The sequence below is a fragment of the Melospiza georgiana genome, chromosome W (genome assembly GCF_028018845.1).
Source record: "Melospiza georgiana isolate bMelGeo1 chromosome W, bMelGeo1.pri, whole genome shotgun sequence".
In the NCBI taxonomy this organism is placed as follows: domain Eukaryota; kingdom Metazoa; phylum Chordata; class Aves; order Passeriformes; family Passerellidae; genus Melospiza; species Melospiza georgiana.
The window spans coordinates 15,786,557-15,805,200 of record NC_080464.1 but is presented as its reverse complement, the minus strand read 5'-3'; positions in this window follow the sequence as shown (position 1 = coordinate 15,805,200).

Sequence of the window (18,644 nt, the reverse complement as noted above, 5' to 3'; positions counted from 1 at the left end):
AAATCTGCAGTCTGCTTTTTCTTTTCATTTTTGGGATCAGATAAACTGGAGAATCTATAATCTAGTCTCTCTCAAAAAAGATGAAAGCTTAAGAGAACTTGTGCCGGTTTGTAGTGCGCTGTTGTAGTGCTTTTTTAAACAAAGTGATAAAAATAAGATCAACTTGGACTCAGAAAACAGAGCTTCTGGTTCTATCTCACGAAATTCCAGTAAACCAGAGACTGTGTGTGTATCGGAGAATGTTACAAGTGTTGTTGCAAATGCTGAAAGTATTGCTTTGAACTCTGTTGAACAAAATCTTTCTTCTCTCTCTCTGGGAAAAAATGAGACTCTTTCGGACTTTTCTTCGCGTTGTTCTGTTAATGTAAAAATATGTGACTCTTGTAAGGGGGATGGAACAAAGTGTGTAAAAGATGGAAATGAAAAAGTGACTGTACTTCCTAAAATTGTTTGTGCAGGGACACTGAAACCTGAATTGGATTCTGTTGGGCCTGGGGTGGAGGCTGAGGTGGCTGCTTCCACTCGGGAAATTGTGGTTCCAGGGAACTCTTTTTCAGTTAAGCAAAACCATGGTTGCTCTGGTGTTTGTCAATCTATAGATACAGAGAAAGAAAAATTGGCTTTAAGGGTGGAGTCCTTTGAAAGGAAGAGATGGAAGAAACTCGCGACTGTGTTGTTGCTGAAATTCAAAAAGCTGGACTTGAAATCTCTGCAACGAAAATTCAACAAGTTTCACCTTAGAAGTACCTGGGATGGAAGATGACTGAGACGACAAGAACACCACAAAAAATTCAGATCCGAACCAGAGTCAACAACCTACAAGAGTTACAACAACTTCTAGGAGAAATCAACTGGGTCAGACCGATGTTGGGAATCACCAATGATGAACTGAGTCCGCTCTTCCATTTGCTGAGAGGAAGTTGCGACATCACTTCGCCAAGAACTTTAACCCCTGAAGCTCGTGCTGCTCTCGACAAAGTCACAGAAGCTCTTCAAAAAAGACAAGCTCATCGCTGCGTTCCTGAAAATCCTTTCTTTCTTGCAATCTTAGGAGAGAAGAAGCAGCTTTGTGGTCTCATTTTCCAGTGGGATTCCACAGAACAAGATCCTTTGTTAATAATGGAATGGGATTTTCCTCCCTACAGGTTTTCAAAGACCATTTGCTCAGTTTTAGAAATGATTGCATACATTATAATTAAGGCTAGAACCAGATTGTTAACTTTGGCAGGTCAAGAATTTTCAGTTATCTATTTGCCATTGAAAAATGATTATTTCAATTGGGCAATGCAAAATTCTGATGATTTACAATATGCATTCTTAGGTTTTCCAGGTGTTTGTTCCATACACTATCCAGCTCACAAACTACTGCAAGCAAAATTGAGTTTCAGAGAAAAACCTAAATTGAGTGAAGAACCTTTACATGCTGTGACTCTCTTCACTGATGGCTCTGGTAAAAGCCACAAGTCCGTTGTGACTTGGTTTAATCAAAAGACTAATGTTTGGGAATCTGATATTCAAACAGTAGAGGGATCCCCTCAAATTGTTGAGCCTGCTGCAGTAGTTTGAGCTTTTCAGCTGTTTCCTCAGCCTTTTAATTTGGTCACAGATTCTGCTTATGTTGCTAATGTAGTCAGGAGAATAGAAGGTTCCATTTTAAAGGATGTTAGTAATGAAACTTTACATCGTTGGCTTACATGTCTTTTTATAACTTTGCAATATAGAACTAATCCATATTTTGTTTCTCACATTAGGGCGCATTCTTCACTTCCTGGATTTTTAGTGGAAGGAAATGCAAGAGCGGACAAGCTGACAATGGTCATTTCTAACACATTGCCAAATAGTTTTGAACAAGCAAAATTGAGTCGTGCCTTTTTCCACCAAAATGCACAAGCACTCATGCAAATGTTCCAAATCACTTAAAGTCAAGCTAAAGCTATCATTCATACTTGCCCTGACTGTCAATTGGTACAACCTCCTGTTTCTACAGGAGCAATCAACCCCCGAGGCTTACAAAGCCTACAGTTGTGGCAAACAGATGTTACTAAATAGCCTTCTTTTGGTAAATTTAAAAATATTCATGTTTCCATAGACACGTTCTCTGGTGCAGTTTTTGCTTCCCTTCACACAAGTGATACTGGCAGCCATGCCTGTCATCATTTCCTGCAAGCTTTTGCTTCATTGGGTATACCCCAAGAAGTAAAAACTGACAATGGCCCCGCATACATATCTCAAAAATTGGCCACATTTTTAAATGAATGGGGTGTTCGACACATTTTTGGTATTCCCCACTCTCCCACAAGCCAAGCAATCATTGAAAGAACACATCAAACCTTAAAACGCATATTAGATCAACAGAGAGGGGGAACGGAAATCACCCCACAGATGAGACTGAGTAAGGCTTTGTATGTTTTTAATTTTCTAAATAGTAAAAGTACAGAACCAGATCCACCAATCTTTAGACACTTTTCAAATAGCACACAGGCAAAACTGAAAGAACATCCTCCTCTTCTAATTAGAAACCCTGACTCTGGACAGATGGAAGGTCCGTTTCAATTAATAACGTGGGGCAAAGGGTATGCTTCTATTTCCACAGGTGCTGGAAGAATTAAGTGGGTTCCTGCCAAAAACGTCAAACCGTATCGCACTTCAGAACCTGTTGTCGAGCCTAGAACTGAGGAAGCGAGTACGCAGACGTAGACCGAATGGAAGGATCCCGGGTCTCGCCTGACGCCTCTTGTGCCTGACGTTCATTGTGCATCGGTGGAACCCGTGAACTCTGATTTTGTGCCAATTTTTATTTATGAGTATACGAATTAAATGCTGAATGTTTGTTTAACAAAGCTAATTTTTGGCTGAAAATTTAGGTTCTTGTTTTGGTTTAGAAAGAATTCTGCCAAAACTTAGTTCTTGAAAGAGATGGGGCAGAATCAAATGGTATACTTGTTTTGCTTGATTTTAATTGTTTTTTGTCGTGCAGATTTGCCTGAGGATCAACCGAAGACGAATGTTTGGGTGACCTTAGCCAAGGCTGCCGGATCGGATACTATATGTCTGTCTAATTCGGAACCAGAAAAGCCTTTCTCAACCTGTTTGGTTGGTGTGCCAGTGAAAGAGTTTCCTTTGGTCAGAAAAGAATCCAATGGTAAACCAGGTGGAATTGACAATGGAAACAGTCCTTCCTTCAATTGGAACATTTGTTCCAAGAAACTTCTCAGGGCAGCAAATGTTTCAAACAGTTGGGATGTGTTTCTACAGACGGACCAATCTCCACGGCAATTGCCAAAAGGGTATTGGATCATTTGTGGAGACAGAGGTTGGCAAGGCATTCCAGCCCACCTTGAAGGTGGCCCTTGCAGCATTGGTATGCTTACCATAATTGCCCCCACTGCCAAAGCAGTGATGAAAAAGAAACAAAGGAAAACAAGAGCTGTTCCTCATTATGATGAGAACTGTCAGAGTGATTTTATGCCTTGGAATGCTGCCAGAAGGGTTTCAGCAGGTATATTTCTACCCCAATTGGCTTCAGCTGTGGCATTGAGACAATTAGATCGAGTTGGATGTTGGCTGAGCAAACAAGCTAATGCCACATCCTCCGCAATCAGTGATATGTTGACCAATGTTGATAGTATTAGACATGCTACTCTTCAAAACAGAGCAGCCATTGATTTTCTCTTACTGGCACAAGGACATGGTTGTGAGGAATTGGAAGGTTTGTGTTGTATGAATTTGTCTGATCATTCTGAATCCATTCACAAAAGCATTCAAAAATTAAAGGATCTGACAGCCCAAATTAAAGAAGATGGAGGTTCCTGGTTGGATGATTTGTATCAAAATTGCAGTTTTGCACCTTGGCTAAGGCAACTTTGCAAGATAGGTCTTTACATATTAGGTGTTCTAATACTGATATTGATAGTGGTACCTTGTATACTCTGTTGTGTTCGGCGAATGATGAACAAAACAGTCCGAGAAGTTTTTGTCATTCAAGCAGGAGAATTAGGAAGTAGAAGCACAGAGAGTGTACGAAATCTCACGAAAGCAGTAGATGAGGGTATTGACATGAACGAAGGTTTTGAATTAAGGCCTTGGAATCGACCAGAGTTTTTTGAACGATGCCTTGTGACTGTTGCCAAACATATCTCTTTCAGGGATTGGGTCTTCACAGCATTAAGTTGCTGTGCCGTAATATAGCAATGCTTCAGTTTAGTGAAAATAGGTCTTCAGCAGATAATAAGCAGAAATTTCGCAATAGAGCTATGAAACGCAAATAGCAAGCGACAAGAAAATGAAAGCTTCTGGGTCAAACAGAGAGGGGGAAATGTTGGAATCCATAAGGTTAGAGGATTTTTAAGAAATGGTTAAAAAGAAGTATGTAGGCCTTAGACTGGAGTTTTGTTAGCATTGCAGAAAAGTTTCCCATGCAAGCAGAAAAAGTTTTCCATGCAAGCAGAAAAGTTTCCCAAGCAGTAGACGTGACAAATAACAATAGGCTTCTGTAGAATTGGCTTTAGGATGGCAACAAGGTTATTTAATGTATATCTTTAGAAGGTTAGCATGAATAGAATTCTGTTCTTTGTCTCTTATCAACTAGTCTTTGTTTTAGCTACGATTACCTATGTTTCATAAGATTGGATAGAATGCTTGTCAAGATGTGTTTTCTGTGTCTGATTGGCTGAATTCTAGTCTGAGATGATTTTATGTATTGCTGTATGAGCCCTGTTGAAGGAGACATTTTTTGGTGTGGATCAGTGAGCTGTCATGTCTCCATTTTGTATTTTGAGACTGATGTGCTGGAAATAAAAGCAAAAATCTCTTCACTGGTCTGGTTACCATGTTATCCATATTTGGATATTTTGCCGCGGCCTAGTGGGTTCCTTTTTTAAGGCGTGGGTTCCTGACACCATTGGACTTATACCTGTCCCGTCCCCCGCATATTGCTGCCCCGTGTGAGGACGTAGAATAGAAGAAAAACAAAGAAAAATCGTGGAAGCACCAGCCGCGGAGACCCAAGTGTTAACAAGGAGGACACTGTATCATCTCTCCCGCCGAAACCAAGAAAATTGTAAGTAGCTTATCTCGGGAGAGCGCTTGGGTGACGTTGGGAGGAAAAATAGAGAAAAAGAAAATTATTAAAAGAGCACAAAAATGGGAACGAATTTATCAGAAGTTGAATGGGATGTTTTTCATCAATTAGAGACAATGTTACAAGAAAAAGGTCACTCTGAAATTTCAAAAACTGAGCTTAAAATCTTACTTATCTGGGTTAAAGCGAATACGCAAGATTTAAATCTGCAGTCTGCTTTTTCTTTTCATTTTTGGGATCAGATAAACTGGAGAATCTATAATCTAGTCTCTCTCAAAAAAGATGAAAGCTTAAGAGAACTTGTGCCGGTTTGTAGTGCGCTGTTGTAGTGCTTTTTTAAACAAAGTGATAAAAATAAGATCAACTTGGACTCAGAAAACAGAGCTTCTGGTTCTATCTCACGAAATTCCAGTAAACCAGAGACTGTGTGTGTATCGGAGAATGTTACAAGTGTTGTTGCAAATGCTGAAAGTATTGCTTTGAACTCTGTTGAACAAAATCTTTCTTCTCTCTCTCTGGGAAAAAATGAGACTCTTTCGGACTTTTCTTCGCGTTGTTCTGTTAATGTAAAAATATGTGACTCTTGTAAGGGGGATGGAACAAAGTGTGTAAAAGATGGAAATGAAAAAGTGACTGTACTTCCTAAAATTGTTTGTGCAGGGACACTGAAACCTGAATTGGATTCTGTTGGGCCTGGGGTGGAGGCTGAGGTGGCTGCTTCCACTCGGGAAATTGTGGTTCCAGGGAACTCTTTTTCAGTTAAGCAAAACCATGGTTGCTCTGGTGTTTGTCAATCTATAGATACAGAGAAAGAAAAATTGGCTTTAAGGGTGGAGTCCTTTGAAAGGAAGAGATGGAAGAAACTCGCGACTGTGTTGTTGCTGAAATTCAAAAAGCTGGACTTGAAATCTCTGCAACGAAAATTCAACAAGTTTCACCTTAGAAGTACCTGGGATGGAAGATGACTGAGACGACAAGAACACCACAAAAAATTCAGATCCGAACCAGAGTCAACAACCTACAAGAGTTACAACAACTTCTAGGAGAAATCAACTGGGTCAGACCGATGTTGGGAATCACCAATGATGAACTGAGTCCGCTCTTCCATTTGCTGAGAGGAAGTTGCGACATCACTTCGCCAAGAACTTTAACCCCTGAAGCTCGTGCTGCTCTCGACAAAGTCACAGAAGCTCTTCAAAAAAGACAAGCTCATCGCTGCGTTCCTGAAAATCCTTTCTTTCTTGCAATCTTAGGAGAGAAGAAGCAGCTTTGTGGTCTCATTTTCCAGTGGGATTCCACAGAACAAGATCCTTTGTTAATAATGGAATGGGATTTTCCTCCCTACAGGTTTTCAAAGACCATTTGCTCAGTTTTAGAAATGATTGCATACATTATAATTAAGGCTAGAACCAGATTGTTAACTTTGGCAGGTCAAGAATTTTCAGTTATCTATTTGCCATTGAAAAATGATTATTTCAATTGGGCAATGCAAAATTCTGATGATTTACAATATGCATTCTTAGGTTTTCCAGGTGTTTGTTCCATACACTATCCAGCTCACAAACTACTGCAAGCAAAATTGAGTTTCAGAGAAAAACCTAAATTGAGTGAAGAACCTTTACATGCTGTGACTCTCTTCACTGATGGCTCTGGTTTCGGGAGTTTAGTTCAAGCATGGCTTAAAGAAAAAGGCCATGAAGGCATACAATTGAGAGAAAAGTAAAAGGTAGTTGCAAAGCAGTTCCAAAGCAGTTCCCAGCCTGACTTCTATAAACAATTAAAACAATTAGACTCTTTCAGGCATCATTGTATAAACAATAAAGTTCTCAGGCAGTCTTCTCCTAACAAGTGTAACACTCTCTCTGGGAAAAGATGGCACCCTGAGAACAGATGTGGAAGTTTTGGGAACCGTTCATATCACAGTGAGAACACTGGTTTTGTTTTGTGTAAACAATCAACGGTGTAGTAAAACAAAAGGTGTGGTTAGAGTTTTCTCTGTTAGCCTATCATAAACCTGTATTTTGGAATATGCATGAAGTTCGTTAACACTATTATTTAAGCTGACTGATCGATCAATAAATCGAGTTCGATGCATCAAAGGATTGGTCGTTCTCCCCTCACTTCAACAAATGGTGACCACCCGGACGTGATAGCGGACACGACGATCGCGACCACCACGGGGATTGCGAACACCACGAGAAGTGAGGACTGGTTCAGGCTCCGAAGCAGCGGGAGCGGCAAATAAGCGCGAAACCAAAGCGGAGGAAAAAAAGCAGCCGATACGCGCCGTGCCCTGGCGACCATATTAGATGGGTCCAGCTGATACGTGTGGCCGATGCCTGGAAAACGCTGCTAGGTAAAAGTGCGCACTTAAAAGAGGTATGGAAAGGCAAGCCACATATGAACCTTTTATTATGTTTTTGCAAAAAAGGCAAATTAAGGGAATAGACTTACGGAAGGAATTGCAAGTTCTTTTGGCTTATGGTCTGGAATGGGGAGTCTTCGTGAATCCCCACACAGTTTACGAGTTAACGGAATTGCGTGAATTCGGTGATTTATTGTCAGAGGCTGCTTTAGAGAGTGGTAAAACTGCCAAGAAGCTAGGCAAGCCATGGCGAGTGATATATGGTGCACTGTTTTACTATGTCTCTGAGTGCAAGACAGCGGCCGCAGCCCGTGGAGCTTGCGAGTCTGTGCTACTCTGAACTCGGCACGGGCGCTCCACCATGGCGAGCAGCCGCGGCGAGCGACGCGGGAGCGGAGGCAGCGGCGGGGAGAGCGGAGCCGCCGCCGCGGGAGCCGAGGTGCGCCGCCCCGGGAGAGAGCGAAGCCGCCGCGGGGGGAGCCGCCACGGGTGCAGCGGTGCCTGCAGCGGAGTCAGCCTGCCGGCGAGTAAACAGAGAGCCGAGCGCAGCGGGGGGGTTTTCGCCCGCTCCGACACACGCGCCGCGGGACTGGAGCGCTTTTTGCAGCGGGAGCGTTTCTCCCTCCCCCCACAGCCGGCAAAAACTTCAGTTTAAGACCTAACAGCCTAATGGATGCCTCGGTCTAAGACCTAACAGCCTAATGGATGTAACTTTTGTCAACAAAAGGAAAAGATCCCTGTTGAAATTAAGAAACAAGTGATGGTAAACAAGGAAAGTTAAAGGCACTTTTGTTCTTCCTGGCAGAGACTATGAAACAGGAATCAGCGTACTGTATGCATGGGTCAAATTTCGGCCGATTTGGCTCGGCATTGGTTATGCTGTCTTGAAATCACCTGCATTAACAAAAACTTTAACATCAGAAGCCCGGATGGTTCAGTCAGTGGAACATCAGACTCTAAAATTATATTTTGAAAAGTTTAAAAATGTTAAGATGTATTGGATTGATTGTATGAGTGAGATTGTATGAGTGTGCTTTTTGGTATAAATGCTGCAGCAGAAACGTGAGAAAGGTTGTTTTGATTTAGTGTTTTGGAGTCAGGCCTGTGGGTGAGTGATAGTGAATGCTATATTTTATGTTTATAGTAAGTTATCTGTTATTAAGTAGTTTAAGGTAAATTATTTATTAAGTGCCGTTCTATTAAGGTTAAGTTTGTTAAGTTTATTTTCTGTTAAGTTTGAGGTCTGTTAAGTTTAAATTGTATATTAGGTTAAGTTAGATTCTGTTAAGTTTGATCTTACATTATTTACAAATAAGTCTGTTATTTAAAGTCAGTTAAGTTTTGTTATAGTTAAGTTTTATTAGAATTAAGAGATTTTACATGTAAGTTCTGCTGATTTAAAAATCTATTAAGTTTAAGTAAAGATAAGCTTAAGTAATGTTAAGATCTATTAAGTTTAAATATTTTAAGTTTAAGTGCTATTAAGTTTAAGTGATGTTAGATAGATTTATGCTTTTACGATAGACGTTTATTTTATGGCTTGTGTGCAAAGTGTTGTTGTGAACTTCAGAGAAACCTTGCTAGCTGAAAATACTATTTAATTATTAGAATTGCCTATTCTTATGTTGCAAAGAGTGTAACACAGCTAGCCCATAGAATTTTGAAGCCAGTTAAGTTCTGTTAATTTACAAATAAGTCTGCTAAGTTAGATATTTTAAGTGCTTTAAGTGTATACTATTTTCTCACCACTCCAAATCAACAAAGGATTGAGAATCGCCCAGCTGATGCCATTTCAGCCAAATGACTAAAGGATTACAGACTGTAAAACAGATTTTGAACTTTTCTGAGAGGCCCGGGGAAGGGGTGGATGTGAAAATCTCAAGGACAAAAAGGATTGTTTTCAGACTTGCCGTTCACCTCCTCTCCAGGTTCACATGAATGAAAACAGCTAGCAGCTGTCTTTTCTTAGTCCAATTACCACCTATCTTGCAATGCCTGATAAGGCAGGACATTGTGGCTCAGCTGAGGGTGGGTTTAACCCTTTGGGATAAAACGCCGTTGCCGGAGGACCAGAGAACTGATTGACATTATTGAATCATTATCATCTTTCCATATAAAAGGACCGGCAAAAGAGAACTGCCTTGAATGTCACAGCCCAAATTGTGCTGCTTGGGTTGCACTGTGTTGTGGGGGTTGTGACAGGACTTTTTGGGTGGACCAGTTGTCACTTTTTCATTTATGGTGTAATACCTGTAATTATAGACATAACTGGGAACATAATTGGGAGTGGGCACTACGGAATGAAACAGGACTAAATACTGCCTCAGCTTTAGATCTTTATGAATCGCATGAGCAGAAAATCTTGGCTTATTATCGGTGGGAGGTACAGTGTATTTTGAAAAGGATTAAAGCTCAAAGTGCATCATATATTACCTCTGTAAGGTGTAGAAAACTGGTGCCTTTAACACAACATTCCGTTGTAGGGCCTATAAAAGGAGATCCCAATCAGGCATTAGACAACTGCATTAGAAGGTTACAAAGGTGTGGTCTTCGGGTCTCGGGAACAGTAAGGTTAAAAACTGATAAGAAGAAAGTCAAAGTAAAACCAGGAAAATGAGGTTTCCTTTTATTATATTACTTGGTGTAGTGGTAGCTGAAGAATTAAAGGTAACACATTTTAGTCAACCTAGAGATAATGTATGGCTAACACTTGCTAGGCAGATTAATCAGTCGTCGCTTTGTCTCAGCATTGGAGGAGTTACTAACCCTTTTCGAACATGTTTGGTAGGACTTCCAGTATGGTCTCCTCAAGAATTCTGCAGTTTTATTAATAACCGTGCCTTATGTATGCGCAGTATGGTAAATATCAAATTGCCTGCACAAAAAGGGTATACTGCCAGTCAGAGTGACGGCTACCGCCAATGCCTGTTAATTCAATCACTTAATATTCCTTTGCATTCTCCACCTGAGGAATTGGAGCTTTTCGGGAGTGCAAATGCTAGCATGACCAGCACTTCTGACGGTGGGTGGTTTAGCTTTGATTATTCTAATCCTCAAAAGATGAATCCACATACACAAACGTGGGCTACCCTGGATTCAGCTCTAAAGCCAAACATAGTGTCTAAACAACTCTACAATCATTGTAAAGGCTCTAGCATCATGACACCTAAGAAATTACCTAAGGGCATATTTCTAATTTGCGGAGATAGAGCCTGGAATGGTATACCTGCCCAGCCTCAGTGTGGACCTTGTTATTTAGGCAAGTTATCTCTATTCCACCCTAATATATCTGTGCTAATGCAATTAAGCCATAAGATAAGCAGGCAAAAGCGTAGCTTACATAATTTAGACTGTAGTCAAATAGGAGATCCATGGTTCTGGAGTAAATTTAAGCAAGTGATGGTTTCAGCTTTCCTACCATGGGGTGCTGCAAGCAAAGCATTGACTCTAGCAAAACAAATAGGGTGTTGGGCTAAGGGTGAACTGAATAAAACTTCACAGATATTAGATATGTTAACTTCAGATGTACAAAGTGTTAATCACGCTGTTCTACAAAATAGAGCTGCTATAGATTTCTTACTATTAGCACAAGGCCATGAGTGTGAAGAGTTTGAAAAGATGTGTTGCATGAACTTATCTGATCATTCTGTATCTATTCATGCTAAGTTAAAAGAGCTACGACTAAGATTTAACAAACTTAAAGAAGAAGAAAGATTAAGTATTGATGAGTAGCTGAAAAGTTTCAGATTGGGACCCTGGCTAAGAAACCTTATAACATATGCTATAGGGATATTAGGAGTACTCTTATTGCTTTTACTTATATTACCTTGTTTCTGTAGCTGTATTCAAAAGATGGTTAATAGGATGATAGAGAAAACCTGGCAAACTAAATTCCTTTCTCTCAAAGAAAAAAGCGGGGGAAATGTCGGGAGTTTAGTTCAAGCATGGCTTAAAGAAAAAGGCCATGAAGGCATACAATTGAGAGAAAAGTAAAAGGTAGTTGCAAAGCAGTTCCAAAGCAGTTCCCAGCCTGACTTCTATAAACAATTAAAACAATTAGACTCTTTCAGGCATCATTGTATAAACAATAAAGTTCTCAGGCAGTCTTCTCCTAACAAGTGTAACACTCTCTCTGGGAAAAGATGGCACCCTGAGAACAGATGTGGAAGTTTTGGGAACCGTTCATATCACAGTGAGAACACTGGTTTTGTTTTGTGTAAACAATCAACGGTGTAGTAAAACAAAAGGTGTGGTTAGAGTTTTCTCTGTTAGCCTATCATAAACCTGTATTTTGGAATATGCATGAAGTTCGTTAACACTATTATTTAAGCTGACTGATCGATCAATAAATCGAGTTCGATGCATCAAAGGATTGGTCGTTCTCCCCTCACTTCAACACTCTGGTAAAAGCCACAAGTCCGTTGTGACTTGGTTTAATCAAAAGACTAATGTTTGGGAATCTGATATTCAAACAGTAGAGGGATCCCCTCAAATTGTTGAGCCTGCTGCAGTAGTTTGAGCTTTTCAGCTGTTTCCTCAGCCTTTTAATTTGGTCACAGATTCTGCTTATGTTGCTAATGTAGTCAGGAGAATAGAAGGTTCCATTTTAAAGGATGTTAGTAATGAAACTTTACATCGTTGGCTTTCATGTCTTTTTATAACTTTGCAATATAGAACTAATCCATATTTTGTTTCTCACATTAGGGCGCATTCTTCACTTCCTGGATTTTTAGTGGAAGGAAATGCAAGAGCGGACAAGCTGACAATGGTCATTTCTAACACATTGCCAAATAGTTTTGAACAAGCAAAATTGAGTCATGCCTTTTTCCACCAAAATGCACAAGCACTCATGCAAATGTTCCAAATCACTTAAAGTCAAGCTAAAGCTATCATTCATACTTGCCCTGACTGTCAATTGGTACAACCTCCTGTTTCTACAGGAGCAATCAACCCCCGAGGCTTACAAAGCCTACAGTTGTGGCAAACAGATGTTACTAAATAGCCTTCTTTTGGTAAATTTAAAAATATTCATGTTTCCATAGACACGTTCTCTGGTGCAGTTTTTGCTTCCCTTCACACAAGTGATACTGGCAGCCATGCCTGTCATCATTTCCTGCAAGCTTTTGCTTCATTGGGTATACCCCAAGAAGTAAAAACTGACAATGGCCCCGCATACATATCTCAAAAATTGGCCACATTTTTAAATGAATGGGGTGTTCGACACATTTTTGGTATTCCCCACTCTCCCACAAGCCAAGCAATCATTGAAAGAACACATCAAACCTTAAAACGCATATTAGATCAACAGAGAGGGGGAACGGAAATCACCCCACAGATGAGACTGAGTAAGGCTTTGTATGTTTTTAATTTTCTAAATAGTAAAAGTACAGAACCAGATCCACCAATCTTTAGACACTTTTCAAATAGCACACAGGCAAAACTGAAAGAACATCCTCCTCTTCTAATTAGAAACCCTGACTCTGGACAGATGGAAGGTCCGTTTCAATTAATAACGTGGGGCAAAGGGTATGCTTCTATTTCCACAGGTGCTGGAAGAATTAAGTGGGTTCCTGCCAAAAACGTCAAACCGTATCGCACTTCAGAACCTGTTGTCGAGCCTAGAACTGAGGAAGCGAGTACGCAGACGTAGACCGAATGGAAGGATCCCGGGTCTCGCCTGACGCCTCTTGTGCCTGACGTTCATTGTGCATCGGTGGAACCCGTGAACTCTGATTTTGTGCCAATTTTTATTTATGAGTATACGAATGAAATGCTGAATGTTTGTTTAACAAAGCTAATTTTTGGCTGAAAATTTAGGTTCTTGTTTTGGTTTAGAAAGAATTCTGCCAAAACTTAGTTCTTGAAAGAGATGGGGCAGAATCAAATGGTATACTTGTTTTGCTTGATTTTAATTGTTTTTTGTCGTGCAGATTTGCCTGAGGATCAACCGAAGACGAATGTTTGGGTGACCTTAGCCAAGGCTGCCGGATCGGATACTATATGTCTGTCTAATTCGGAACCAGAAAAGCCTTTCTCAACCTGTTTGGTTGGTGTGCCAGTGAAAGAGTTTCCTTTGGTCAGAAAAGAATCCAATGGTAAACCAGGTGGAATTGACAATGGAAACAGTCCTTCCTTCAATTGGAACATTTGTTCCAAGAAACTTCTCAGGGCAGCAAATGTTTCAAACAGTTGGGATGTGTTTCTACAGACGGACCAATCTCCACGGCAATTGCCAAAAGGGTATTGGATCATTTGCGGAGACAGAGGTTGGCAAGGCATTCCAGCCCACCTTGAAGGTGGCCCTTGCAGCATTGGTATGCTTACCATAATTGCCCCCACTGCCAAAGCAGTGATGAAAAAGAAACAAAGGAAAACAAGAGCTGTTCCTCATTATGATGAGAACTGTCAGAGTGATTTTATGCCTTGGAATGCCGCCAGAAGGGTTTCAGCAGGTATATTTCTACCCCAATTGGCTTCAGCTGTGGCATTGAGACAATTAGATCGAGTTGGATGTTGGCTGAGCAAACAAGCTAATGCCACATCCTCCGCAATCAGTGATATGTTGACCAATGTTGATAGTATTAGACATGCTACTCTTCAAAACAGAGCAGCCATTGATTTTCTCTTACTGGCACAAGGACATGGTTGTGAGGAATTGGAAGGTTTGTGTTGTATGAATTTGTCTGATCATTCTGAATCCATTCACAAAAGCATTCAAAAATTAAAGGATCTGACAGCCCAAATTAAAGAAGATGGAGGTTCCTGGTTGGATGATTTGTATCAAAATTGCAGTTTTGCACCTTGGCTAAGGCAACTTTGCAAGATAGGTCTTTACATATTAGGTGTTCTAATACTGATATTGATAGTGGTACCTTGTATACTCTGTTGTGTTCGGCGAATGATGAACAAAACAGTCCGAGAAGTTTTTGTCATTCAAGCAGGAGAATTAGGAAGTAGAAGCACAGAGAGTGTACGAAATCTCACGAAAGCAGTAGATGAGGGTATTGACATGAACGAAGGTTTTGAATTAAGGCCTTGGAATCGACCAGAGTTTTTTGAACGATGCCTTGTGACTGTTGCCAAACATATCTCTTTCAGGGATTGGGTCTTCACAGCATTAAGTTGCTGTGCCGTAATATAGCAATGCTTCAGTTTAGTGAAAATAGGTCTTCAGCAGATAATAAGCAGAAATTTTGCAATAGAGCTATGAAACGCAAATAGCAAGCGACAAGAAAATGAAAGCTTCTGGGTCAAACAGAGAGGGGGAAATGTTGGAATCCATAAGGTTAGAGGATTTTTAAGAAATGGTTAAAAAGAAGTATGTAGGCCTTAGACTGGAGTTTTGTTAGCATTGCAGAAAAGTTTCCCATGCAAGCAGAAAAAGTTTTCCATGCAAGCAGAAAAGTTTCCCAAGCAGTAGACGTGACAAATAACAATAGGCTTCTGTAGAATTGGCTTTAGGATGGCAACAAGGTTATTTAATGTATATCTTTAGAAGGTTAGCATGAATAGAACTCTGTTCTTTGTCTCTTATCAACTAGTCTTTGTTTTAGCTACGATTACCTATGTTTTATAAGATTGGATAGAATGCTTGTCAAGATGTGTTTTCTGTGTCTGATTGGCTGAATTCTAGTCTGAGATGATTTTATGTATTGCTGTATGAGCCCTGTTGAAGGAGACATTTTTTGGTGTGGATCAGTGAGCTGTCATGTCTCCATTTTGTATTTTGAGACTGATGTGCTGGAAATAAAAGCAAAAATCTCTTCACTGGTCTGGTTACCATGTTATCCATATTTGGATATTTTGCCGCGGCCTAGTGGGTTCCTTTTTTAAGGCGTGGGTTCCTGACACCATTGGACTTATACCTGTCCCGTCCCCCGCATATTGCTGCCCCGTGTGAGGACGTAGAATAGAAGAAAAACAAAGAAAAATCGTGGAAGCACCAGCCGCGGAGACCCAAGTGTTAACAAGGAGGACACTGTATCATCTCTCCCGCCGAAACCAAGAAAATTGTAAGTAGCTTATCTCGGGAGAGCGCTTGGGTGACGTTGGGAGGAAAAATAGAGAAAAAGAAAATTATTAAAAGAGCACAAAAATGGGAACGAATTTATCAGAAGTTGAATGGGATGTTTTTTATCAATTAGAGACAATGTTACAAGAAAAAGGTCACTCTGAAATTTCAAAAACTGAGCTTAAAAACTTACTTATCTGGGTTAAAGCGAATACGCAAGATTTAAATCTGCAGTCTGCTTTTTCTTTTCATTTTTGGGATCAGATAAACTGGAGAATCTATAATCTAGTCTCTCTCAAAAAAGATGAAAGCTTAAGAGAACTTGTGCCGGTTTGTAGTGCGCTGTTGTAGTGCTTTTTTAAACAAAGTGATAAAAATAAGATCAACTTGGACTCAGAAAACAGAGCTTCTGGTTCTATCTCACGAAATTCCAGTAAACCAGAGACTGTGTGTGTATCGGAGAATGTTACAAGTGTTGTTGCAAATGCTGAAAGTATTGCTTTGAACTCTGTTGAACAAAATCTTTCTTCTCTCTCTCTGGGAAAAAATGAGACTCTTTCGGACTTTTCTTCGCGTTGTTCTGTTAATGTAAAAATATGTGACTCTTGTAAGGGGGATGGAACAAAGTGTGTAAAAGATGGAAATGAAAAAGTGACTGTACTTCCTAAAATTGTTTGTGCAGGGACACTGAAACCTGAATTGGATTCTGTTGGGCCTGGGGTGGAGGCTGAGGTGGCTGCTTCCACTCGGGAAATTGTGGTTCCAGGGAACTCTTTTTCAGTTAAGCAAAACCATGGTTGTTCTGGTGTTTGTCAATCTATAGATACAGAGAAAGAAAAATTGGCTTTAAGGGTGGAGTCCTTTGAAAGGAAGAGATGGAAGAAACTCGCGACTGTGTTGTTGCTGAAATTCAAAAAGCTGGACTTGAAATCTCTGCAACGAAAATTCAACAAGTTTCACCTTAGAAGTACCTGGGATGGAAGATGACTGAGACGACAAGAACACCACAAAAAATTCAGATCCGAACCAGAGTCAACAACCTACAAGAGTTACAACAACTTCTAGGAGAAATCAACTGGGTCAGACCGATGTTGGGAATCACCAATGATGAACTGAGTCCGCTCTTCCATTTGCTGAGAGGAAGTTGCGACATCACTTCGCCAAGAACTTTAACCCCTGAAGCTCGTGCTGCTCTCGACAAAGTCACAGAAGCTCTTCAAAAAAAAACACAAGCTCATCGCTGCGTTCCTGAAAATCCTTTCTTTCTTGCAATCTTAGGAGAGAAGAAGCAGCTTTGTGGTCTCATTTTCCAGTGGGATTCCACAGAACAAGATCCTTTGTTAATAATGGAATGGGATTTTCCTCCCTACAGGTTTTCAAAGACCATTTGCTCAGTTTTAGAAATGATTGCATACATTATAATTAAGGCTAGAACCAGATTGTTAACTTTGGCAGGTCAAGAATTTTCAGTTATCTATTTGCCATTGAAAAATGATTATTTCAATTGGGCAATGCAAAATTCTGATGATTTACAATATGCATTCTTAGGTTTTCCAGGTGTTTGTTCCATACACTATCCAGCTCACAAACTACTGCAAGCAAAATTGAGTTTCAGAGAAAAACCTAAATTGAGTGAAGAACCTTTACATGCTGTGACTCTCTTCACTGATGGCTCTGGTAAAAGCCACAAGTCCGTTGTGACTTGGTTTAATCTAAAGACTAATGTTTGGGTATCTGATATTCAAACAGTAGAGGGATCCCCTCAAATTGTTGAGCCTGCTGCAGTAGTTTGAGCTTTTCAGCTCTTTCCTCAGCCTTTTAATTTGGTCACAGATTCTGCTTATGTTGCTAATGTAGTCAGGAGAATAGAAGGTTCCATTTTAAAGGATGTTAGTAATGAAACTTTACATCGTTGGCTTTCATGTCTTTTTATAACTTTGCAATATAGAACTAATCCACATTTTGTTTCTCACATTAGGGCGCATTCTTCACTTCCTGGATTTTTAGTGGAAGGAAATGCAAGAGCGGACAAGCTGACAATGGTCATTTCTAACACATTGCCAAATAGTTTTGAACAAGCAAAATTGAGTCGTGCCTTTTTCCACCAAAATGCACAAGCACTCATGCAAATGTTCCAAATCACTTAAAGTCAAGCTAAAGCTATCATTCATACTTGCCCTGACTGTCAATTGGTACAACCTCCTGTTTCTACAGGAGCAATCAACCCCCGAGGCTTACAAAGCCTACAGTTGTGGCAAACAGATGTTACTAAATAGCCTTCTTTTGGTAAATTTAAAAATATTCATGTTTCCATAGACACGTTCTCTGGTGCAGTTTTTGCTTCCCTTCACACAAGTGATACTGGCAGCCATGCCTGTCATCATTTCCTGCAAGCTTTTGCTTCATTGGGTATACCCCAAGAAGTAAAAACTGACAATGGCCCCGCATACATATCTCAAAAATTGGCCACATTTTTAAATGAATGGGGTGTTCGACACATTTTTGGTATTCCCCACTCTCCCACAAGCCAAGCAATCATTGAAAGAACACATCAAACCTTAAAACGCATATTAGATCAACAGAGAGGGGGAACGGAAATCACCCCACAGATGAGACTGAGTAAGGCTTTGTATGTTTTTAATTTTCTAAATAGTAAAAGTACAGAACCAGATCCACCAATCTTTAGACACTTTTCAAATAGCACACAGGCAAAACTGAAAGAACATCCTCCTCTTCTAATTAGAAACCCTGACTCTGGACAGATGGAAGGTCCGTTTCAATTAATAACGTGGGGCAAAGGGTATGCTTCTATTTCCACAGGTGCTGGAAGAATTAAGTGGGTTCCTGCCAAAAACGTCAAACCGTATCGCACTTCAGAACCTGTTGTCGAGCCTAGAACTGAGGAAGCGAGTACGCAGACGTAGACCGAATGGAAGGATCCCGGGTCTCGCCTGACGCCTCTTGTGCCTGACGTTCATTGTGCATCGGTGGAACCCGTGAACTCTGATTTTGTGCCAATTTTTATTTATGAGTATACGAATGAAATGCTGAATGTTTGTTTAACAAAGCTAATTTTTGGCTGAAAATTTAGGTTCTTGTTTTGGTTTAGAAAGAATTCTGCCAAAACTTAGTTCTTGAAAGAGATGGGGCAGAATCAAATGGTATACTTGTTTTGCTTGATTTTAATT